The sequence below is a fragment of the Mus caroli genome, unplaced genomic scaffold (genome assembly GCF_978045245.1).
Source record: "Mus caroli unplaced genomic scaffold, Mus_caroli_1 scaffold_8, whole genome shotgun sequence".
Lineage (NCBI taxonomy): Eukaryota > Metazoa > Chordata > Mammalia > Rodentia > Muridae > Mus > Mus caroli.
Window position 1 is genome coordinate 100,083,461 of NW_028227263.1, and position 25,717 is coordinate 100,109,177.

General features: G+C 46.9%; 1 protein-coding gene across 2 annotated transcripts in view; it reads left to right on the plus strand.

Moving 5' to 3' along the window:
* The first annotated feature begins 13,638 nt into the window (after positions 1-13,638).
* Ptpn5 (protein tyrosine phosphatase non-receptor type 5) overlaps positions 13,639-25,717 on the plus strand; it is a 56,728-nt gene continuing 44,649 nt past the window's right edge. Inside the window, exon 1 of one of the 2 annotated variants that reach the window (XM_085841712.1) lies at positions 13,639-14,253. The gene's annotated coding sequence lies outside the window, so the exon portion shown is untranslated. Of the gene's footprint in view, positions 14,254-14,833; positions 15,250-25,717 lie in introns of those variants that run through there. The other variant, XM_021167904.3, reaches the window with a different exon arrangement.

A 25,717-nucleotide genomic window follows, 5' to 3' on the forward strand; every position in this document is an offset into this window, starting at 1 on the left:
CAGCTCACAGTGCTCAGACACACCAGTGATGTCATTCAGAGTCTACAATTGCATCCACTGTGATGTGCAAGCATCATTACAGCCCTGAGACCCTGGCCAGAATCACAGAATTCCTGAAATTCTGCCTTTGAATGCCACACTGAAAGCCACTTCCTCCAGTATATTCCAAAATTTTTAGGACTTATTATTATTATTATTATATTTCTTCGTTTAGTTTTATGTGTCTTTTGTTTGTATATGTGTGTGAATTGCAATTCAATGTGTGTGTGTGTGTGTGTGTGTGTGTGTATACGCTTGGTACTCACAGAGGCCAGATCCCCTAGATATTAGAGTTACAGATGATTGTGGACCTCCATGTGGGTGCCAGGAATCAAACTCAGATCTTCTGCAAAAGCAACAGGCGCTCTTGACCTCTGAACCATCTCCTCAGCCCCAGGATTTCTTGCTTACCCTGTCACTAAGGGCAGCTCCTGGAACATATTATAGACTTGATATTTGCCATTTTACTGAGTCTAAACCTCACCTCCACTCCCCTTTTATAACATGCTTTAGGAAATCACCGTCTGCTTCCCCAGCAGCAACCCCAGAAATTATTGCCTAATGAGAGACTCCAGCCCATTGTTTTTACCCAGAGACAGGCATACCTGGAGGACCCTGGGGTTGAACTCTATTCAAACTGTTAACACAGCAACTGGGGGGCAGCAAGATGGAAAACCAAGGACATAAACATCAGCATGGGACAGAAAATACAGAAAACATACGTTCCAATGACAGCCGCCCTCTAAGCTGTAAACTGACTTTTGCTTGACGGGACATTTATGCCCACTTTTAAAGTCCTGCCTTGTAGATTAGGCAAAAACAAGATTTTCTGAATCCAGTGTTTCATGGTTTAGATTTTCTGCACGGAAGTCAGCAGGGGGCGTGTGTGTTCCTTAACTCAGCCTGGGCAGCAGAGCCTGGAGCTGATTCTGCACTGGAGTAAACACTCAGGCGTATTAAGGCTCTGCCGTTGCCCCTTCTTGACAACATAGAGAATGGTCTAATAGATATATCCTCAAGCAAAAGAGGAACTTGGCAGTAAATGGTACACAGAACAGTGTGTATAAATCCTTCTATTGCCACTGTTAGACTGAGATCCAGAGGCAGCCTAAGACCTACAAGTAAGAAATACCACCACAAGCCCAAAAGGTGAGCCGGGCTTACCTTCAATCAGAGTCCTTCAAAAATTCTATTAACAACACCTTGCTCTCTGTCATAATTGCGGTTACCATTGTTGTCATGAAATACCATGATCAAAGAAACTTGGGGAGGGAAGGGTTTGTTTGGTTTACACTTCCATATTGCTGTTCATTACTGGAGGAAGTCAAGACAGGACCTCAACCCGAGTGAGATACTGGAGGCAGGAACTGATGCAGAAGCCATGGTGGAGTCTTGCTTACTAGCTTGTTCATTGTGGCTTGCTCAGCCTTCTCATAGAACACAGGATCACCAGCCCAGGGATAGCGCTACTCACAATAGGCTGGGCCCTCCCCCAGCAGTTACTGATTAAGAAAATCCCCTACGGCTCTAACTTATAGAGGCATTTTCTCAATTGAGGTTTCCTCCTTTTAGATAACTCTGGCTTGTGTCTAATTGACGTGAAACTATCCAGCACACTCTCTAAACCTCGGCTATACTTGTAAACGGTAGAACTAGAAGAAACTGCAAGAATGTCAGGCACTGTGCATCTATTACCTCTGAAATTAACACAGTCCCTCCTGGATAAAGGAGGCCTGTAAGATTTGAGATACTCCTTACAGTGCTCAGGAAATTCATGAAACTTACAGGCCTCAGGAATCAGAGAAAGATGAAAGACGCACATGGTCCCTCCCAAGATTATATGAGCAGTAAACAATTGCTGAGGGAAGACTTTCTGTGGAGCTGTCTGCAAGTATACAGGGAATAATTTTTTTATCACCCATGCTCATTTAAGTATCCCTTCACCCATATTTCTATAAGGCTGAGCAAGCCACAGTGAGCAGTAAGTAAGACTCCACATGGCACCAAACAGTGGTGGCACACGCCTTTAATCCCAGCACTCGGGAGGCAGAGGCAGGTGGATTTCTGAGTTCAAAGCCAGCCTGGTCTACAGAGTGAGTGCCAGGACAGCCAGGGCTACACAGAGAAACCCTGTCTCGAAAAACCAAAAAGCAAAAAAGCAAAAAGAAAAAAGACTGCACCATGGCTTCTGCATCAGCACCTGCCTCAAGGACCTCACTCTGCTTGAGGTCCTGTCTTGACTTCCTCCAGTTACAGCTAGTTCACAGCATCTGACTTAAAATCCAGGCTATTTCACTGAGCTTCTGACTGGATGTGGGAGATGGCCTTTAAAAATAACTCAAACATTGGAGCAAACATGGCTTTGAAATCAAGCTCTTAGATGGTGGAAGCAGGAAGATCAGAAGTTAAAACCCAGGCTCAGCTACATGAAACCAGTAAGAAAATTATTGTTTTCTTAATAATAATAATAATAATAATAAGATGATGATGATGATGAAATTCTTGGTGTCTAAAATTAGCCTTCATAGACAGGATCAGCCACTATGACACCTTTGCTCAAAAGATGAGAGAGGGCTGGTGAGATGGCTCAGTGGGTAAGAGCACCCGACTGCTCTTCTGAAGGTCCAGAGTTCAAATCCCAGCAACCACATGGTGGCTCACAACCATCCGTAACGAGATCTGGCGCCCTCTCCTGGAGTGTCTGAAGACAGCTACAGTGTACTTACATATAATCAATAAATAAATCTTTAAAAAAAAAAAAAGATGAGAGAAGGGGAGGAGGGGAGGGTGGAGGCAGAGACAGAAGAGAAGAAAGAAGGAAGTGAGGAAGTAAGAAAGAGATGGGGAGGGGCTGAGGATATGAATGAAGGTTCCCACAGCCTGGTCTCCAGGCAGAAGCCTTCCTAGCAACTGGAGCTACACTGCATTGTTTGAAGTACTCGTTTTGTTTCAAATCAAACATGAAGGATGAATTCACCCCCAAGACAAAAGGCATTTCCTCACAGGGCTCAGATAAATCAGAACTCAAGGTCAGGAGAGTCAAGGGTGAGCAATCCCTCAAAACCCATCTGCAGAACAATTAAGCATTGTCAATAGCTCTGCAGGCTTCTGAAGGGCAGGCTTGGAGAACCTTGGAGCCAGCAGCCAGAAAGGCCCTCGGACTGGCCACACTCAAACATTTCACCTTGCAGAAGGTGTAGTCCTGAGAGGAAGCATAAGAGTCACAAGTCGAGTGTTCACAGATGCCAGGGAAATGGAGCAAGTTGAGGTGGGTAAGAGGGGTTAAATATGTCACAGCAGATGGGGACTTTCTCTCTTAAGAACAGCAACAGAAGAAACATTGGTGGGTGAAACTAACATTTGTCCCCAGTAGTGAGAGTAAGAGTAAGGACTTTAGCAAACTGACACCCCTGTCTTCTAAACACCACTTGCTACCCAGTTCCACTTGGTCATTATTATAGCCTGATGGGATTGTTTTCCAGGGCTTTTTAATTTGGACTGGGGACTAAGGATGTATCACAGTTGGTAGAAAGCTTGCCTACTATCCACAAAGCCCTACATAAGCACCACATAAGCAAGCATGGTGGTGCATGCCGTAAACCCAGAACTGGCATGGAGGCAGGAAGATCGGAAACTCAAGGCCATCCTTGACTAATAGTGAGCTCAACCCCAACCTGGACTACGAAAGACTCCATCACCAGAGAGATAGGTAGATAGATAGATGGATGGATGGATGGATGGATAGATAGATAGATAGATAGGCAGAAAGATAGATAATACAGAGACAGGGAAAGACAGACAGACTGAGTTGAAAGAGTTAAAATGCTCAGATTTTTTTTTTAAATGATGGTAACTAGTTAAGAACAGAATCTTTGTTTCCCATCTTGCCCTCTGGTCTGGAGCACTGTGCATAGTAAAGAAAGGGTCTCCTGAGAAGCCGTAAGCTCCAATTTTCACCTAAATGTCCCCTTATTTTATGACCTCACAAAAGACACTTTTCTCTCATTTAGATGAGACATTGCTTCTCATCTAAAATATGAAAAGTAGGAGGGGGAGAATGAGGCGGGAAGAGGGGAGGGGAAGGGAAGGAAGAAGAGGAGGAGGAAAGGAATGAACCTATCACACTTCTTTAGATGCTCTCTGGGTTTCTGAGTCTGTACAGAAGGAAATTAGCAAGGCATCATGGAATAATCATGATCTCCAGGGTCCAAGTGTCTGGGTGACACCTGCATCCCACACACACTCTGGTCCCACTGGAACTTCAAACTTGTCCACAGGGAACACAAATATCTACCCTCCATGCTAGCCTCTTCCCTCCTCTAACCCAACTGCCCAAGTTTTCAAAACTCCACTCTCATCCAACCACAGACCTTGTCTATTCTATTTCCTTTTAATCTTTTAGCTCTGTTCACTTCTTTCCATCCAAAGCACTTTCCTCCCAGTCTAGACATCCATGAACTTCACCCACATTGCATCAGCCTCTCTCTCCTCTCTCTCTCTCTCTCTCTCTCTCTCTCTCTCTCTCTCTCTCTCTCTCTCTCTCTCTCTCTCTCTCTCTCTCCCTCTCTCCCTCCCTCCCTCTCCCTTTCCCTCTCCCTCTCTGTCTCCCCCCTCCCCTTCCCCTCCCGTTTCCCTCCCCCTCTTCCTCTCCTTCTCTTTGTTCTCAGCTCTCATTGGTCCATCTTTCATAGCACAGCCAAAGTTTCCTCCATAAAACACAGGTGCCCAGCTTAAAACCCTGTGGTGATCAGAGGCATGGTCCATGGGAAAGAACTCGTCTGTGCTGTAAACTTGTCCAAAGCTATCACTGGGGAGATCTTGGGCCTTTGGGAGAATCAACAAACGATGCTACAGATGTATTGCTAATGGAAGCACAGTTAAACGGCCCCTGACTGCTTGTGTTTATTCCCACAGATTGGGGTCGCTCTCATATTTGGTCGGAGAAGCCTCTTTCAGCCATGGGCATGGGTGAAAGCAGAGATTTATAACAAACCAAAGCACTGAGAAGGGACTGCTGAGTTCTCCACTGCAAAGCAGACATCTATATCACTCACTCCAAAGCCCAGAAATATTTCAGAAGAGGAAAGGGAGGGCTTTAAGAGCTGGAGAGTAGAAAGGACTGTTATAAAATGTGTCACCTGAGTATCACACAGCTGTTACACCAGGGACAACAGTGACACCTGCAGAAGACATGCACACAAAAGAGAGATGAGTGTGGGGACATGGCTAAGAAGAAGGGACTGAGCAGGGGTGGGAAGAGGAGTCAGACAGATGACAACAGACAATGTGATCAACAGAGAATGTACACACACAGGAAACTCAAAATCTTAAGCCTGTGTTTACCCTCGTGGTAAAATCCAAACTGCTTGTATTACTTGCTTGGGTGCATCTGTGATAGAGTCTCCGACAGAACAAATTAACCGGGGGAAGAGGCGTAATTTATTTTGGCTCACAGCTTCAGATAACTTTTGTCTGTCACAGGGGAAAGGTATGGCAGTATTCATGGTACTGGGAGCATGTGGTAGGGGGGGTGGGTCCCTCGCTTATGATGAACAAGGAAGCACTGAGAGCATTGGAGACCCAGAAGCTGGGCTGTCCCTACTCACCTACTTCAGCCAGCCAGCTCTCACACCTAAAGGAGAAGGCTTAAGCCATGAGCCAGAGGAGGGCATTCATACTGTAACACTTTAACCTGAGACCCAGCATGCGTGGGCTCCTTACCATTGAACTTCCTTTCTGCCAGTCAGGACTCAGTGTTCCAGGACAGTAAATATTCAGCTGTCTGAAGTCCAGGGGTGCTTGTGACAGAACTGGCTTGGGTCCCCTTTTAAAGTTCCACTGGGACTTTACACAAGGCCTCTTCCAAAGGAGCAGGGGAACAGTATGGGGGGCGGGGAAGGGTGCTTTTGTCTGTTTACCTTTCTGTCCACTTCGGCGTTCTCATTCTCTTCCCCTGAAGAAAAGAAACTAGCTGTTTACCAATGAGTCCCCGGCACCTTGCGTTGTCTGGTCCCCAACAGCCAGTGCACTATTTTATGAATGAATGAGTAAATGAATGGATGGATAGACAGATGCCAGGATCGTCCAAAGACTCTGCCACTTTCTAGTATGAGTCTATAGTGAAGCTGCCCTCACTTTCGGCACCCGTCCTTACAGGCAGACGTGGGTTGTGGGGGATGTGTTTTAGGACCTACAACATCTGAATGTACACATTAGTTGCTACCCATCTCCTCTGTGCTTCAGTTTCCTGGCCTGGTTCCTCCTCCGTAGCCTTAAAGTCTGAGTTAAGTGAGTTAGCATATGCAATGGGCTTTAAATGGTACCTCACACACTGCAAGCATTATCAGAAGAGTGTGGCGAAACGATGAGTGAGCTTTACAGCCCTCTGGGATGCTGGCTGTGATGAGCATTTGCTCATTTTGGATTAACCAGGTCTTGCGTATGGTTCTGATAGGATTGTCAATTGCAGTGGGCCCTTCCCTAGCCAGTGGAAGCCTACACACCCAGAGTTCAGTCAACAGGGCGCCTATTCTCCTGATCCTGAGAAGTAGAAATAAGAGTACACTGGGGGTTGGAGAGATGGCTCAGTGGTTAAGAGCACCTACTGCTCTTCCGAAGGTCCTGATTTCAAATCCCAGCAACTACATGGTGGCTCACAACCATCCGTAATGAGATCTGACACCCTCTTCTGGTGCATCTGAAGACAGCTACAGTGTACTTAGATATAATAATAAATAAATCTCTAAAGAAGTTAAAAAAATAAAAAGAGTACACTGTTAGAATTTTATTACCCCTACGGACCTCTGGGGAGGCCCAGCCTTCAGCTTTCCAAGCTGGGTTCTTCAGCCTCCCTCCACCTGTGAGTTTCCTCGTGCCCTTCCTGGGCACTGGCCATCTATGTGCTTCACTGGCAAGGACTATGCCTGTCTCAGACTCAGAAAACAGTCAGGCCATAGTCACTGTGAGACGGCTCATAAGATACTTCTTTTCTCTGTGCCTCAGTCCCCCACGCTCAATGTGGAGGACCCTAAATCGGGTGCTTGCCCCCAATCCTGGGCCATCAGCAGAGCCTCTATGGGCCTCAGAATATCTGTATGGTTCACAGGTGCCTCATTAGACTTTAAGACACAGCCACTGGGGACACTGTGGCCTGAATGGCCTCTGGGGACCTTTCAAATAAAAAAAGACCAGGGATCCAGTCTTTCTATGATAATGCTACCCTAGAGAAAACCACAGTTTGGGCTCGTGTCTCATTGTCCTCTGCATCCAAGAGGAAAACTCCATGGTCTGGTTATTTTTCTCTTGCTGTGATAAAACAAGATGGCCAGGGCAACGTATAGATGAGTTATTCTTATTTACAGTGTCACAGGTAAGAACCCATCCTGGTGGGAAAGCCCCGCAGCAGGAGCAGGAAGCTAAGAGGTTACAGGTCAACCACAAGCACTAAACAGAGAGAGCAAACCAGAGAGCTCTCAAAGCCTGCCCCCAGTGACACTTCTTCCAGCAAAGCCAAACAGTGCTACCAGCTGGGGACCAAGCATTCAAATGCCTGAACCTAGGGAGACGTCTTTTTTTTCCTATTCAAACCACTACCCTCCAGTAGCTTCCACGTATTAGGATAGAATTCAGGTCCTTTCCCGGTTCCCTGCACATTCTAGTTCATGAATTCCTCCCCGCCCTTGTCTCTCACTCTTATTCCTGGTAGAAAGAGGTCCACCCTTGCACCCTTGGCACTCTGAATGGCCACTTCCTGTTGCAACTCAGATGAGCTCTCCCCCTAGGAGACTTTTATCTGGACACATAGTGAGACCTGTGCCTTTCTACCTCTGTTCTCCATCAAGCCTGCCTCTTTTCTTTTTCTTTTTAACATTTTATTTATTTGGTTGGTTGGTTTTTAGTATTTTTTTCTTTCTTTTTACACTCCAGATTTTATTCCTCTCCCAGTCCACCCTCTAACTGTTCCACATCCCATACCTCCTCCCTGTCCCCCTGGCTTCACAAGGATGTCCCCACCCCACCCCCAGACCTCTAAACTCCCTGGAGCCTCCAGTCTCTTGAGGGTTAGTTGCATCTTTTCTGACTGAACCCAGACCCAGCAGTCCTCTGCTGTATATGTGTTGGGGGCCTCATATCAGCTGGTGTATGCTGCCTGGTTGGTGGCCCAGTGTCTGAGATGTCGGGGTAGGAGGACGCGGAGGGTCCGGGTTAGTTGAGACTGCTGGTCCTCCTCCTGGGTTGTCCTCCTCCTCAGCTTCTTCCATCTTTTCCCTAATTCAACCACAGGGGTCAGCAGCTTCTGTCCATTGGTTGGAAGCAAATATCTGCATCTGACTCTTTCACCTGCTTGTTGGGTCTTTCTGAGAGAAACCTGCCTCTCTTTTCTTTCTCTCTCTTGCACTTGCCATGGTCTGAATTGTCTTGCTGTTTGTTGCTTTAACCAGATTCTTTGCCAGAAGGCGTGCCCCCTCCACTGGAATGTACGTTCTATGAAAGCTGGGAACCTGGCTGTTATTTAACGCATCCCAGTCCTGAGCAGCAGTAGGGCACTCAGAGTAAACCCACAATAAAGCGTCTAGTAGTTACTACAGTTTGTAAGAAAGCCCAAACAAGCCGGGCATGGTGGCACAGGCCTTTAATCACAGCACTTGGGAGGCAGAGGCAAGCGAATTTCTGAGTTCAAGGCCAGCTTGGTCTACAGAGTGAGTTCCAGGACAGCCAAGGCTACACAGAGAAACCCTGTCTCAAAAAACGAAAAAGGAAGGAAGGAAGGAAGGAAGGAAGGAAGGAAGGAAGGAAGGAAGGAAGGAAGGAAGGAAGCCCAAACAATAAACATAAGACAGGGCTTCAGTTCTCAATTAGCTGAGCAAGTTTTTGTTGGATGGTTGGTTGGTTGGTTGATTGGTTGGTTGGTTGACTTAGGCTGTGTTAGGTTTTATGTTTGTTTGGTTGACTGTTTTGTTTTACTTTCTTCTGTTTTGTTTTTAGACAGGGTCTCACATAACCCATGCTAATCTAGAACTTACTATGTAGCCAAGGCTGACCTTGAACTCCTGATGCCCTGCTTCTGTTGCCAGGGTGCTGGGACTACCATGCTGGGCTCTGAATATTTCTGATATATTCTGAGATCAGGAGCCAAGTAACTCAGCCTTTAATGTAATCAGAGTATGGTGCCAACCATACTCTAAGGCTTGGTCTAATCTGTGGGGAACGGGGGGGAGGGGGGCGCGGGGCAGGCTTCACCATATACACTCCAACTGTGCACACCACGGTGATCTAACCCTAGCTAAGGTCCTCTTCTGAGAAAGCTGGCTAATGACCTTGGTCATCTTTTTACTCTTCAGGCTTGCAACTAAGAAATATAGTAGTCACCTATAATAGAGTATAATTTCCAGGAAGAGTCGCCTGTCTCTGGATACCCATGATTCATATAAAAGCTGTGCTTTTTTATTTTTTTGTCTCTACTACCACAACGCCAGGCCTAGCACCATATTCTTAACATTATTAGTTAAATATATATATATAACACCAGGACACTATTTTTAGTCTCTTAATACGATCCACTTTGCTGGTTTTGATGTTTGGATAACACCTAACTTTGATTGAGAGATCCCATCAAAAGAAAGTTCATATAGTTCACTCGCCTACTAGATACGTAGGAGCCTTCAACAGTGACCCACAGTGATGCTGCTGCTACAATCACTGGCTACACAAACCCTAAAGGCTCTGTCTTCAGAAAGCACCAAAGACCTAAGAGCTAGGGCTACCTCCACTTCTTTACAGAAGCAAGTAAATAAAAGGGAACAGACAAGATGTATAGGCTACAAAAGCAGTAGCCTACATTGCCAATTGGGTATATCTATTTCTTCCCAATGCCACTCGTTTAAAAAGAATTCACTGCATACCTCATGTATGTCAGACAGACAAACACCTAGGATATATCAACAATACAAACAGATAAATATGCTTGCCCATGTGAACCTTATATTCCAGTGAGAAAAGATGGACATTAAATAGTGACTTTATTGAGAGCTGGAGAGATAGCTCAGTGGTTAAGGTATATGTTGCTCTTACAGAAAACCTGAGTTTAATTTTGAACACCCTTCTCAGGCAGCTCATTCCTTAAGGGACCTTAACTCCAACCCCAGTGGGATCCAACAAAGAGGTCTGGCCTCTTCAGGTACCAACACACATGTGTGCATACCCTCACAGACACATAATTGTATGTATTATGTATTATAATTATGAATATATACATAATTATAAATAATAAAAATTGCAAAATTTAATAGTGACTCGGTCTTAGTTAAGGTTTTCTTGCTGTGAGGAGACACAATGACCACGGCAACTCTTATAAAGGAAAACATTTCGTTAGAGCTGGTCCAGTATCTTCATGGCGGGAACTGTGGCAGCAACCAGGCAGATATGGTGCTGGAGAAGAAGCTGAGAATCCTACATCTCGATCCTCAAACAGCAGAAGACTGTGTGCCACACTGGATGTAGCTTGCACATATGACACTTCAAAGCCCCACCTCCACAGTGACATACTTCCTCCAACAGGGCCACACCTACTCCACCAAGGCCACACCTCCTAATAGTGCCATTCCCGGCAGGCCAAGAATTCAAACACTTGAGTCTATGGGGGCCATTCCTATTCAAACCACCACAGACTCTATTAAAGAAATCATCTAATTTATAACTCATAAATTTACTCATCTAGAACATACTATAAAGTCTCCTAAGAAATACAAAATGAGATATTGACTATTACAATATAGTTTATACACAAGTGATGCAATATGCTAAAAGGTAAAATAAACCGATGTAAGAGAAAGAAATAGAGGCAGATCAGAACAGCCAAAGAGGGCAGGGAGGGCTTGGTAGAGAGAACAGTCATGGCAGGGACACCTTGCCGAGAGAGTAATACTTCAGCCAAACCCAAACAAGATGAGTTATAGCTACAAGGTGGCTGCTCTCCATTCTTCTTAGCTTCCAAGATGATCGACCCAAACCTGAGCCTCATTACACCGCCTTAGAGGTCCCGAGGACTATGCCCTTTCTCCCTTGGAGAAATACGATGTCTGTGAGCAAGGCTTCCAGGACCAAGCTGTATTCAAACCCTGGCTCTACCACTGTCAAGGCTTTGTGGTGGTATTCCATTCCTCTGCGTCCCAGCTCCCTGCTTCAAACTGGAGATATTAATAGGACCTACGTCACAAGGCTCTTTTCAGGATTTAGTGAGATAGCACAGGTGAATTCCTTCGCACACAAGAAGAACTCAATAAACTCAGCTATAATTACTGAGCCTCACTCCAGTCTCTCAACGTTTATTTACATTTTCCTTGGTCCTGGTTCTTTACCCTAACTGAAATTTTAACATTGTTTATGGTTTCTGCTTCGGTGGTAAGCCACCTCAGATCCTTTGTGGATTAGGGTAGGTTATAAATAACTAAGTAAATAAATTAAAATCTGGACAGGAGAATATTTACACAGAAGCAAAATGTTTCATTACCAACAGACTGAACTGCAAGTGAGGTCAGAAGCAAGAAATATTGATTCTGACTCCTGAGAGTCCATCAAAAGCCACCTACAAGACATCCTCTGGTTTCTCTCTGACCATCTTTGTCCGCCCTCCCTCCCCTCTCCTTTCTCTTCTCCTTTCCCAAACACGTCTTCCTCCCTCAAAACAGAGCAAATGAGTCACACAAAATGACTCAGTAGCCCCCCAAGTCCTCCCGGCCTCCCACCAGCTTCGGTGCCATGGGCCTCACAGAGCTGCTGTTCCTCCCATTAGAAGAGACATAGGAAACAGATGGGGTCACTTCCCGTGTTGACAGGCAGAATGCTGGCTTCATGAGCTACTAGACCTAGGCTGGACCCTCTCCTGTCAGAGTGACTGAGTGACTGAGCTGGGTGGTGACACGGATGTCTCTGAAGCCCTCAGCACCCCTAATTCCTGATTGGCGGTAACAGTGACACCCTAGGTGCTTGCGTAGATGCAAAGATAGAATTCAGGACTGCAACACATTATTTTCAAAGTCTTCCATGAATGTTAACTGTACCAAAGTAACCCTTAGAGGGCTAAAAACTGCATAAGGGTGAATGTGGCAGACACAAGGTAAACAAGCTGGTTGAGATATATCCCTACTTGATAGAGATCCCGGCAAGAAGCAAAAGAGAAAAATTATTTGAACCCTGGCTACTATTTTATTTTATTTTTAGTTGTGTGTCTGTCTGTATGAGTATATGCCACGTGAGTGCAGGTGCCTGTGAAAAACAGAGACAGTGTTGGATCCCCTCGAGCTGGAGTCACAGGTGATTGTGAGCACCTCTGATGTGGGTGCTGGGAACTGAACTCAGACCCTTTCCAAGAGCACTGTGCACCCTTAACCACTGAGCGACCTCTCTAGCTCCAGAGCCCCTACTATTAGAGGGACTCTCAGGGGTCTTCCTTGTTTCTTTGAGATGGGCATCAATAGCTACATTAACAGCCAGGCATGAGCTATGCACAGAGCAAGGGGAGTTCAGGAGGCAGCCCTGCCCCCACTCCACATCCCCACCCCCACCCCCAACCCCAGGAAAGACCGGTCTCCACGGGCAGGACTGACAGAAACCCTCCGGATCCAGCTGTGCCTCCTCTGTGATTCCTGCACTGACAGTGCATGAACCTGGGCTTGGCTGACCTGCAGGAAGATTCCTAAGTCCTCTTTCTTTTTCACTTCCAACTGCTACCCCATGCCCAGAGCAAAGGCTCTCTGTTCTGTGAGCTTGGACTTTGGAACTGGCCAGAGCTTCATTTGAAGAACACACCTGTTAAGTGGCATTAACTAATTTACTTATTCTACCTGGTCCCTCCAGATTATTGGCATGTCAAAAATGTCCACCACTCACCAAAGTAGTCACAAAGATTAAATAAAGCAATACAGTGAGGATATTCGAAGCACTGCCCCATACATAGTAGGCACTCAGTAGCTGGTAGTCACTTTAATGACACCTGAGGAAGCTCAGCCTGACACTGCAGCGTGACATGGTGCTGATAGGCTCAGAGAGGGGCAGCAGGCCCACAAGCACCCCTGGGCAGCCAGGGAGTACGTCCTGGTTGTCACACTGACACCTTCCTCCCCACTGCCTGGAAAGGAAATTCCTAGAGGGTAAGCAGGAGATCTAGCCTGCCTCTGTGCCTTTCCTAGGCAAAAGAAAAGACCCAGCTTAGAGCCTTTCAGACACTGACGGATCCTTCTGTGCTGGGAATCAAGGAGAGCAAAGTCACTCTCTGGAAGTCTAGAGTGCATGGGGGGGGGGGGGGGCAAGTGTCTCTGGAAACACAGCTTAGCTGTCCCTTGGATGAAATGGAGAACCGCTATAGGCTGTGGGATAAAGGATGATCTGAGGGTGGCCAGGGAGGTACCAAGGAGGAGGTGACACTTGGTGTTGAGAATTGCACAAAGAATGGGGGCTTGTGGGGGGATGCATTCCAGGCTAAAGTACAGCGAGGTCAACGGCCTAGAGATGGGAGAACAGCAGTTTGGTGACAGGGGGAAACTGCAGGGCAGCATAAGAAACCGGAGCACCTCTGGGTACACAAAAAACGAAGGTTTTAACTACCGTAGGAAAACACGAGGAGCAGGCCTGTAATCCTAACTAGGAGAATCACCAAAGACTTCATGGAAGTAGCACATTAAAGAGGTAACGGGAGAAAGGGAAGCCATATGGCTTTATGGAGAGGAGAGATTAACAATGTGAAGGTCCTGGGGCCTGAGAGGCTGCCATCTTGGTTATGGCCACAGATTGGGAGGAAGGAGTGAAGGGCAGGAAGTGAAGTTAGAGCATTAAAGGACGCCTGCTCATGAAGACCCTCCCAGGCTATAACGGGCGCTTTGGTGAATGCAATGGCCATCGGCTGTGGGAGTTCTGACAAAGGATAGATGCAACCTGGTGCGCGTTTCTTTCTTTCTTCCTTTTTTTCCTGGTGCGTGTTTCAAAAGGATCGCTCGGACTACTCTGTAAAGAAACAGCTGCAGGTGGCCGGGGACGGAAGACTAGTAAAGAGGCTACTGCGGAAATTTAAGCTACAGAGGAGAGCAGTGGCTGGAACCATTCTTTTTTAGTAGCCACGTCCTGCTTCTCATTTTCGCCATGTAAAACTGCTGCGTGTGCGATCCACTGCCCCACAGAGCCTGCAGTGGGGTGAAATGTCAGGAATCAGCCCCGGAGAAGGTAAGATTGGAAATATGCCACACCTGGGCAGCCCTTGGAACCCTGGCGCCCACATGAAAGCAAAGCGGATGGGGTGCCTGTCCCGCTGCATAAGTCAGGAGAGCTAACCCCGATGGAGAGAGAGGTGTCCACCCGCTCTTGCTCTACAGAGACAGAAAAAGAAGGAGTGGGAAGTAAGGCGCCTCCTCCGAGTCCTGGAACAGGTCCTGAGCTCCCGGGTATGCAGTGCTCCGCGGGTACAGGTGCCAGCATCCTGGCAGGAAGCGCTACAGCATCCCCCCTGTGCACGAACACTCCCACCCCAGTTCTGACCCCTTTGTCTATATTGCCTCTACCCTCATCCATCTGTCTGTCCGTCCTGCTCCAGATAAAATGTGTACAGCCCTAGTGGGGTCCCTCTGGCGGTTGCCGTAGTCGCGCAGCCCCGACCCGGGGCTCCGGAGAGAAGAAAATCATGAATGAAATGGATGCGGCGCTCCCACTCCCCCGCCCTCTCAGACCAGGCAACCTTGGCATGGGGGCGGCGCCTGTGGGGACTCCGCACAGAGTTGCGGCGGGTGAGGGGGCACTGGAGATGGGATCCCATGTTAAGGGTCTGTGGTCCGCCCCTCTAGAGCCCTAGGCGATGCCGGAGCTCCCCACCCCCACCCCGCCAAGCGGGCGAGCCCTGCGCAATTCCCAGGGAGCGGCGCAAGCCGGTCCGGGGGCGGGGCGGAGCCCGGGCTGGGGGTGCCCAGCAGACCCGGCAACTGCACCCGCGACTCTGCAGTTCAGGCGCATTTGGTGGGGCGATTGGGCAGGGAGCACGCAAGGAGAGCGGGACTGAGGGCTCCGCGGACAGACCGACAGACGGACGCCCCCGCACACGCAGACGCACCGAGCTCCGCACGGCCCCTGTCACACACAGACAGGGACACACGCAGACACGCACACTCGCGCGCTCACATCCTCCCGCCAGCCTGCTTGTCCGCCGGCGCCTGGAGCCCTCTCTGGCCGGTAAGTGCGGCGCCTTTGTGTGAGAAGCCGGGAGGCATTGGTACGGGGTCCCCTCTGGGGCGGCATCTCCTCCAATCCACCGAACCCAGGAGCCCGAGTCCGCCCCCGCCACGCCCCCCGTAGGGAGCCCCAAAGACTGGAAGTGGGGTCCCCAATGCAGGGGGGGGGGGACTTGTGGTTGGGGACCACGGAGGGAGCGGCCGCCACTCCCCGTGCTCTTGCGTGGTTCCAAGGAGGGATCCAGATAGTGGACTAGGTCTGAGCTTCTGCGGCCCAGGCTGGTGTGCAGCTCTCAGCTGCAGCGCCTCTGAACCCCCAGAGAGGGGTGATGGAAATGGTAGCTAGCCAGCTGGTCGCCAAATTGTGCCTTCCCCAGACCCTTTAGCCATCCGCCACTGGGTTCCAAAATAGATTCCCGGTGCATTTCCCCTCCCCCCGACATATTGCTTTTTTTTTTTTCCTGGAGGAGGCCCAGGCTCCTACAAAGCTTAGGTCAGAATTCTCATCAAGGATCAATTAGAGAGTGAAGTAGCGTCTTGGGGCTGGAAAAAAACTCATTTGATAGCTTCATTTTCCAGACAGGGAAACTGAGGCCAGTGAGGTGGTAAGGCCAAGGTCACTAGCCAGTTAGTAGGAAAGCATGCACCGGAATCTGGGGTGCTTGGTTTTTATACCCATTTTCTCCCCCTACACAATCAGACCTAATCCCCAGGAAACCCCAGAGCCCTGAAATTCACGTGAGTACACCAGGTGAGTCTTGACAGTGCTGGCCCTTCCCCCAACTGAAGCTGAAGATGCCATTCATTTCCTGTCATCCTTGCTGAGTTAAAAAAATTGGGAGTGGGTGCTTTAATTTGCCTCATTTCGCCTCTAGGGGGGCTCTGTTTTGCAAGCATCCATGATTTGGAAGGTAATTTGGAGAATGATGCAGAAATTAGATTCCTGGTGTGGCTCTAGCCCTTCCAGGAGTTGCTAAGCCTGAGGGTCCCCAGTTGGACCAGGTGATGTGGCATTCCATGCTTCATCTCTTCACCTAACTTTGGGATGACCACATGCCTTCCCAGTCAGGCATTCTGCCATCCTCCATGAGCACCCACTTTTTCTCATTCAGCCATGTCTTTGTAGAGGTCTAATCATCCTTCCTTTGTGGAGTCCCCCAGGTCCCCACTGATGGCTCTTTTTCTTGCTGTTTACTAAGGCTGGCCTCTTGGTATTGCTGAGAAAGCTGACGAGGAAGCTTGAGTTACAGCTGCACCAGGCTCCCTCAAGGGCAGCGAGGTGTCCCCATGCAGAGTGGGCTGTCTGGTGACAGAAGGTGCCAAGAGAGGCTGGCCTAGGGAGTTCAACCACAACTTGATGGAGAAAGGATGAAGTTGGTCACCTTGGAGAGTTCAGATGAGATAGGGTCCAAGTTAAGATCAAGTTCAGTATCTAGGGGCATGAGGCTGTCTCAAGGGCTTTCTTCTTGAGTTGGGTAAGCAGCCTAACATGGAGCAGGGCAAAGGTGGCCTTATAACAGCTCCAGGAACCACCACTGGCATCGTAGTCTTTGTGGATGGTACCCTCCTCCTCCTAAGAGGCACCATTTACACTGACCTCATAAAGAACTGTGGCACTTAGGTGTGGGATATGCCAAAGCCCCCACCCTGAGAGAGGGACACCTTGGTCCTAGGTCCAGCTCCTCCTCCTCCTCACCACTGTGTAGTTCAGAGGTTTCTTGTAACCTCTCTGCAGCGCACTTTCTCCTTAACGAAAATTCTCTCATGTCCAGGATTTCAGGTCTGCACTATTCGTTGGGGTTAGCGGGGGGTGGGGTTGGGGGGAAGAGCATTTATTTATATGACTACTCTGGGCCTGGTTTCCTCTTCTTTCACTTTGTGAGGGAATGTTTCCTGACATAAAGAGATAATGCATGTAGGTTACTGAGCACAGTTCCTAGGACAGAGGGAGGACTCGGGAACGGATTGATGCTTACAACATTAGTGCCTTTGCTTTGCAGAGATGCCCTCCACTTGTTCCCATCTTCAGATCCTTTGAGGACGTGGGATTTTAAGTCCTCTCAGTGATCCTCCCTAAAGCCAGCCCTCTTCCTGCTGGCCTATGCCTCTATCCCCTGTAAGACATCCATGTCAACACCCTGGTGGACTTTTGCTTTCCAGTTAGTTTGCAGTTATTAAAATTGAATAATTAGGTGATGCATCTTTACACAGTGTCAAGGCTTTTCTTACCCTTGGTCACCTGTATTTCCTCTGCACAGTACAACAGTGATGCTGAGAGCTTCAACCACTCCATTAAGCAGGTGGGGAAGTTAGGACAAAAATACAAAGACTCCAGAGAACAAACAAGGCAGATAACCTACTAAAAAAGTTTAGAAAGGCAGATTTCTTCTTCTTAAGAATCAAGGTGGTTTCTTGAAGTTCAGTGGTACCTGAGCTAGGTCTAAGTGATTTGTATATTTGACAGTTGGGATGCTCCCAAGAGGTAGAAACAGCCTGAGCAGGGAGCAGACAGATTCAAGGACTTGGAACATGGTCAGAAACTGAAAAGTGACCCATCCCCACTGAAGCCAAGAGTTAAAACTAACTCATGACAAGGTTTTGGTGGTGGTGGTGCTGAGGCACCGGGTGCCAAGCCAAGGAATTGGATTCATTGTCGAGTGAAGGAGAGATGTAATCAGACTTGCTACAAGGAGAACAAGCTAAATGGGACAGCCTGTTGACAGGGAGCTCAAGTAGGAAAAGATGGCAGTAGCCTATGGATAGATAACAAGGGCCTGGACTGGGGGTGGTTGGAAGAACGGATAGAAAAGAGATCTGGCATCAGCAAGAGATTCAAGGACTTGTCACGAAAACCTGCAGGTGACTTGATGTGGGCGCTTCAGGGAAAGAGGAGAAAGGGATGGCATGGCTTTGTGGTTTGAATGGCTGATGCTACCATTCACAAAAAGAATCCACCAGGAGGGGGAAGGAGATTGAACGAATAGGAGTGGCTGACAGGAGCCATGATGACTCCTGATGCCAGGCTTTGCTGGCCAAGCACCTGATACAGTCAAAAGCCAGTTCATCCATTCATCCTCTGATGCATAGAAACACCCATGATGTGCTTGTTGTAGGTTCCAGAGATGTATTGCTGAAAAGGACAAACTTCCTACGCCAGGAAAGACAGAAGTTAAAACCTAAGCAAGATAAAATGCTTGAGGTTTGCCTCTGGAGCAGGATAAAGCAAGAGAAGGAGTAAGTGGTGGGTAAGGGCAGAGGATGGGACTCTCGTTGAACAAAACTGCCTTTTAGGAGCTGATATCTAATCAAAGCCCTGGAGGAAGTGAGGAAGAGACTTGAGAGAGCAGTCCTTTCTAGAAGAGGTTACATGTGCAAGAGCTCTGGGATAAGAATAGATGGGTGTTTCTAAGGAACCTTGTGTTGCTATAAGAGGTAGGCAAGGGAGAAGTCTGGCAAGGAAAAGGGCATGAAAGAGGGCAGGGCCCATCATGCGGCTGCTTATAGGTCTGAGGAATGAGACCTAGAACACATTGGTGTTAATGAGTCCAAGAGGACCTGAGTCCTATTTGTGTATTCTTAGTGCCTAGCAAAATAGCCCTAGTGCTATACAGTGGCTCACTAAATATAGTCTTCGAAGGGATGAATATTGGAACTGGCTAGTCATGTATCAGATTTCATATCTCAGACTTTCCTGAATCAATAAATGTATTGTATCATAGTAAGGATATAGTGAACTTGTTGTATGGTCACATTCATAAAATTTAGGGCATGTGAATGCCTGTGCTGTAAATTGAGTCAAATATGTGTCTCTTGGGCAACAAGATGGCCCAAGGGATATAAATCACTTACCATGAAACCCATGGAAAAAGAGGGAGATGACTCTGCAAAGTTGTCCTCTGACCTCTGTACACGGACCGTGGTCCTCATGCACCCACACATAAGCATAGTAATTCTTTAAAAATCTTCATATGTTGTTCAGTCTGACTCAATGTTGTAAACACTACTGATGGCTGAGGCTAAGTAGGAAAATATACCTGCAATGATTGCAAACCAGCTAAAATGATGGCATTTGAGGTCTTTGATCTTACTTCTACCATAAAGGTAGATCCTTTTGTTCATTCCACAGTTTCTCCTGTTTAACCCCTTCACCCTCAGCCACTTCTTCTAACAAACGTTCTGAAGACACTGATTTCTTACACAAAGGAACAGATTTTTCAGGACAAGGCATTATCATCTCCAGTAAAATGACAGTCTCCCAAAAAGGCAGAGAGAGCAATTAGGACATAGAAATTATAGAGTATAAATACTTTAGACACTTAACTCGTTATTTAAATGAATCTACAAGTGTCAAGGGCAAAACTCTAGAAGGTAGCTAACCATATAAAGCACCGATGCATTAAACTGAACAAGGTGTGTATGGACACTAAAAATTATATGGGACCTTGTGCCAAAACAAAAATAGTTCACCAGAAAACCTATGCACTCATATGGCTTGGCACAACTGTAGATGTGTTCTGACCCAAACTTGCCTGTGGCTGAGTGACCTGAATGAGGTTCTTCCTGTCTCCCAAACTCAGCTTCTCTATCTTTAGCAGCGGGTAGGGTTTGGGTTTCCAGGATGCTGCAACACTAAACCTTCCTAGCTTGTGCAGTTGACAGTGATGCTGTGGCCCCCTGTGGTCGTCAGATGATTTGGGGGTGTGGGGCAGATAGGTAGCATGCTGGCCTGCGGCCAGCATGAGCTGTTCCCAGGAGCAGGAAGTCAACTATGAGGCTGTACCTTGTGGGGAACAAGTTGACAGGTGGTCTTAGTCTAAGACTCAAAGACTGAACCTCCTCGTCCAAACTCCATCTGAGTCTAGCAGATGCTTTGGCTACGTATCCTGGAACAGGAAGAAGATGATATGGGACACAAGAGCTGGATCCTGGAGAAAATGGAGAGAAGGACAAACAAGATCAAGGAGTTCTAGGGGTACTTGAGAGGGTGTGCTGAAGGCCTTGTTTTTAGTTCTTTGGGGTATATACTTAGAGACAAAAGTGCTGCCTTATGTGATAACTCTATGTTTCACTTTTCGAGAAGCTATGGTGTGCTTTTATTTTTTTTTAAATAAAAGGGATTTTTTTGTTGTTGTTGTTTGCCTAGTGTGAAGAAAACCTCCCATGGAAGTCTTAGGAATGAATGGTGCAGGAAGAAGCCATTAATTTAAAACAAGTGAATTTTGTGTGAGCTCTGCATGATCTTGGAGGTAATAGAGAAGAAGAAAGGGGAACAGAATACAAATGAGCACAGCCACCACTCCTGAAGGATTGTTGTGATCTAAAGGCACTGTGGGTGGAAAGAGAATGCTCTCCTGAGAGATTGTAGTGGGTGGAAGTCATTCAAGCATGCAGGTATTTACTGCACTGGGCATCAGGGTGGACACAGGAGCCTCAGCAATCAATATGACCTGCAAGACCTTACCCTTGAACCAGTCTGATCTAGTGGGGTCAAAAAAATTAAAAAAAAAAAAACAATCTAGCAAACATGGTCCATATCAATGTGTGCCTTGAGAATAAGACACACAGACTTTCAGATAGAGCTGATGGTATGAGCTTGCAGGCCCCATTACTCAGAGGGCTGAGGCAGGAGGATAGTAAGTTTAAGGCCAGCCTGAACTACCAAATAATGAGTTCAAGGCCAGTCTAACCTAGCAAGATGCTATTCAAAAAACTTTTAAAGTAGGGGAGCTAGAGATATATATGGTTCAGTTGGTAGAGCTCTTGTCCGGCACACATGAAGCCCTGGGTTTAGTTCTCAGAACTGCATGAATTAGGTACGTAGTGCATGCCAGCAATCCCAGCACTTGGGAAACATAGTCAAGAATATCTTAAGTTCTAGGTCATCTTCTGACAGCATAGTAAGTTCAAGGCTGGCCCGAGATACATGAGAGTCTATCTTTACTAAACATTGCTCACATATAATCTTAAAGGTATATTTATATGCAGTCAGATGCACAATGATCTACTGGGCCTTTACAAGCCTCTGAGCTCGTTTGACTAACACGAAGATACAGAAGTGGGCATGCCTTAAGGATGCTACTCATGTGTTATATACACCGGGTATATATACAATACTGCTTTAATATTGGTAGAATTATTTTTATGGAATCAGAAGAGTAAATTTCTTCCCACGTCTAAAAAAATAAAACAATGAGAGATGTGGCATGCTTCATTAACCTCCAGCCTTCAAAGGCAATAATTACTCCCATTTCTATCATTGCGGGAGAATTTTATCTTTTCTGGAACTTCGTGTAAATAGAATCATAATGACATTGGTTTGGGTATTGATTTCTAAGTGGTAACTAGAAAGGTTGGGGGTGGGAATGCCCATTGGGTTCAGAGCAATGTCTTGTCCTACCTAGCCACCAGCCACACTGAGAGGCCCCTCCTCGCCCATTTACCTCTCCAAGCTGTTGTGTCCTGCTTCCTCCCACCCCAAGCATCTTCCCTGCTGTTTAGGGACTCCTGCTTGTCTTTCAGCTCGCATCGTGCAGTTACATCTTCCATAAGACATGCCCAGCTCTCACTTCACACATATCTGGCACCACTCACTAGATTGCAAACTAGTGAAGTGGAGACTAGGATCGGCTATGTGTCCTCAGAATGAGCTATGCAGATATGGATATAGCATTATACTGTCTTGTCTTAAGATTGTTTCACATACAAACAGAGTTTAAGATAAGTATGCGGGGGCTGAAGAGATGCCTCGGTGGTTAAGACCATTAGCTGCTCTTGCAGAGGACCCAGGTTTGGTTCTCAGTACCCACATGGTGACTTACAACATTTTCAGAGGATCTAACACTTTCTTCTAGCTTCCACGAGCACTAGACATGCATGCAGTGCACAAGAATACACATAGGCAAAACATTCGTGCACATAAAATAAAAACTATTTGTATATACATACAATGTATATACATAGGTATGTGCACACACAGGTGGGAATTGTCTAAGTGCTGGGTACTTGTCTAGTATCTAAGAGGTGCTAGATTCAATCCTCAGGACTACAAGAATAAATAAACATAAAAATACAATTTAAGGATCACAATGGGAGGGGAACAGTGAGATGGCTCAGTGGGTAAAGGTGCTTGCCACCAAGCCCGATGACCTGAGTTTTATACCTCGGACCCATATGACTGAAAAAGAAAAATGGCTCCAAAAGTTGTCCTCCGACCTCTGTAAGCATATCATGGTGCGCACTCGTGCACACACACACACACAAGTATGTGTAAAAATCTAAAAATTAAAATAACTGCAAATATATCTCAAACTGCTCTCTGAAGCTGATAAAAAAATAGTGCAAAGCAGTCTAATTTCTGAGCATAAATGAGAATCATAGCCTAGGACTTATGGCCAAGGAAGAGCTGTGCAGCTCAGGGAACAGCAGGGAGGAGGAGACTAGCCAAGAAAAGTTGCCTAGGAGAACTGAACTTCAAAGGTTTTCCAGGAGGAGCCTGTGTTGAGCATGGGGTTATATAGTCAGGAGCTAGCCACAGAAAGCCTTGAAGCATGGTCTTCAGTTGTGTTGAAGGCTGAGTCCCAGTCCCTCCTTTTCATACTCTGAGCATCTCTTCCTTCATCTTCTCTCACTTCTTCCCTTCCCATCTCCTGAATCTGAGCATACAGGAAAGCATGGAGGGCCCATTGCATTGCCTTTTGTCTCTTTGTCTTCCTACACTGGAGGATACAGGGCTAAGTCCATCCCTTACTCCTCCTTTGCCTGGGCAGCTCATAGAAGACACAGTCATGGACAGGCGAGCCAGGGAACAGCTCCAGGATGGGGTGTAGTCCTTCACCAGGTCCCAGACCACCAGAATGCTGGGGAAAGAGTTCACTCGGAGCCCAGGTTGCATGCAGCAGCCTCACTTGGAGAGAGCTCCTGGAGGAAGCATGCACTAATGTGGGCCCTGGAAGAAAGAGCAGGAGGCCACAGCTTAGAGAGCTTGTCCAAACAGGAAGGAGACAGAGAGGCTGAGAAGCAGGAGAGAACATGGCTGGGAATGGACCCGTTTCAGCATGGAAGAGGACTTAAAGAATTTAATTATTTCTACCTGTTCCTCTCCAGAGCTCTGGGTCTGGCTCTGAAGGTCTGGAAACAAGCCAGGGCCTTTCAGAGGTGAGAGAGGAGTTTTTCTGGGGATCCCTTCTCTTTAACTGCAGGATACCTGGCAGAGCCTAAGGCAATGGGAGGCTGACTTTTGTAGCTGATAGCAAATATAAAAAGTAAGAGGTCTCCCATGACTTGGGGGTAGACTGCAGAAGATGCTTTGAGCTGGGTCAATGGGAACAACAGTGGGGATGTCTATCTCAGGATTACCTGGCATTTTCTGTACATATGATTCTTCCTAGTCTTTACCACAACCCTGCAGCTCTGCACACTTCTTCTGAGCCTGGAGATTAAGACACCAGCCTGGGGTTCTGTAGGGAGAAGGTAAGAGGATATAGTATGCCAGCGCCTGAACCTATCCTTTCCCCAAAGGACCTTGGTTGACTTTAAGAGGGCAACTACAAGATAGCCAGAGTGCCATACTTTGAGAGAGTCAACTCACGATATGTCTGTTGAAGGCCACCCAGGAATGCAGCTATTTCTAGAACACAGTAAAAGAATCCAGTTTCCATCCTGACTTCTCTATTGGCCAGAATGACCATCTTGTCAGATCCTAAATATCCCTACATTTCTTTTAGCTTCTACAAATGGATGGTGATGGTTTGAATGAGAATGTCTCCCCTTGACCCCCCCCCCACCCCACCCCACCGTAGGCTCATATATTTGCACTTTTAGTCCCCAGTTGATGAACTGAAGGATTAAGAGGTGTGCCCTTGTTTTACGAAGTGTGCTGCTGGGGGTGGGCTTTGAGGTTTCAAAAGCTCACATGAGACCCATAGATTCTCATTCTCTGACTCTCACTGACTCTGTCTGTCTGTCTGTCTGTCTGTCTGCCTCTCTCTCTCTCTCTCTCTCTCTCTCTCTCTCTCTCTCTCTGTCTCTCTCTCTCTCACACACACACACACACACACACACACACACACTCACTCACTCACTGATGGACCAGGATGTAAACCGCTTTGCCTGTCTGGGTCACACCATGATGATTAGGGGCTAATCTTCTAAAACTGTAAGCAAGCCCCCAATTAAGTGTGTTCTTTTATGAGTTGCCTTAGCCATGTTGTCTCTTTACCACAGTAGAACATACTAGGACATCTACACACACACACACACACATACACACACACACACACACACTTGTACTTGTCTAAAAAAATATTCAGAGAAGCATGTGGCACATACAAACACCTGACTTGTCTTTGTTAAATTTGCTTCAGGAGGTCAGACCCTTTTCAGCCTTCATCCCTAGTCCTTTCTAGATCTTTTTCCTGGATCATGCTCAGTTCCTGCAAAAGAGCCTCAATCCAGAAGCTGTCCCTGAACCTAGGCTCTGACTGGGCTTTCCTAGGCCTGCCTCTGACTCTTTTTATCTGATTTCTCCCTCAAACTCTGAAGATCCCTCCATCTTCCCCACATTTACTGCTGAAGGCAGAGCCAATCATGACCCAGAAGAGATTCTCAGAGACTGGAATGAGACCATAATGGGAACTACAGCCACTGTGGATGTGACAGTACCTAGGATTCCCAAGCTACAAGGTGGAGGCAGACTTTGAGGTGACCATCTTCCCACCTTCCCTTCCCTAAATGCCTCCAAGTCTTATAAGAAGGAGCATAGATGATTCCAGAAGTGAGCATCACTTCTCCATAGCAAGTCACCGCAACACTGACACAGCCAGCAGCAGCAACAGGGAAGTCCAAGTGAAACCAGAGGCAGGTAGAGACCAAAAGCACAAAACAAAATATGGTCAGGGGAAGCCAGGCAATGCTTAACACTTACAGTACTGTGTGCCATGTGCTCTTCTAAGATTCTTAGATTGACTTAGCATGAATATTTCTGTTGGTCCAGATTCCTTACCCGATTAAGAAACTGAGGCACAGAGAAACTCAACAAAGCTCTGGACCTCTTCCAAGGCTGGCAGCAAAACCCCTCACATTCACAGCTTGAAATCAACCACAGTAGCAGCATTTACACCGTGGAACGTGGCAAAAGTTGCAAAGCAGAGCTTTGCTGTGCATGATTCAGGACTCATCTTGAATCTACATAGACCTTGTATGGAAGGAAAAGGGCTGTAGCCATTGGAGAACACCCAGTGCTCACACAAAATAATAACAATTGGTATTCCCCTTTTTAAAAATCAGCATATATCATTACAAACCAATAGATGTGATTATGACATTGCCATATGCGTGTGTGACGTTTTTCAATCATGCTCGACCCTAACGTGCTCTCCTGCCCCTGCTCCTCCTCCTCCCATTTAATCTCATTTCTATTTTCATGTCTTTTTTTTTAATCTAAAGTCTACCTATTAAAGAAAATGTGATAT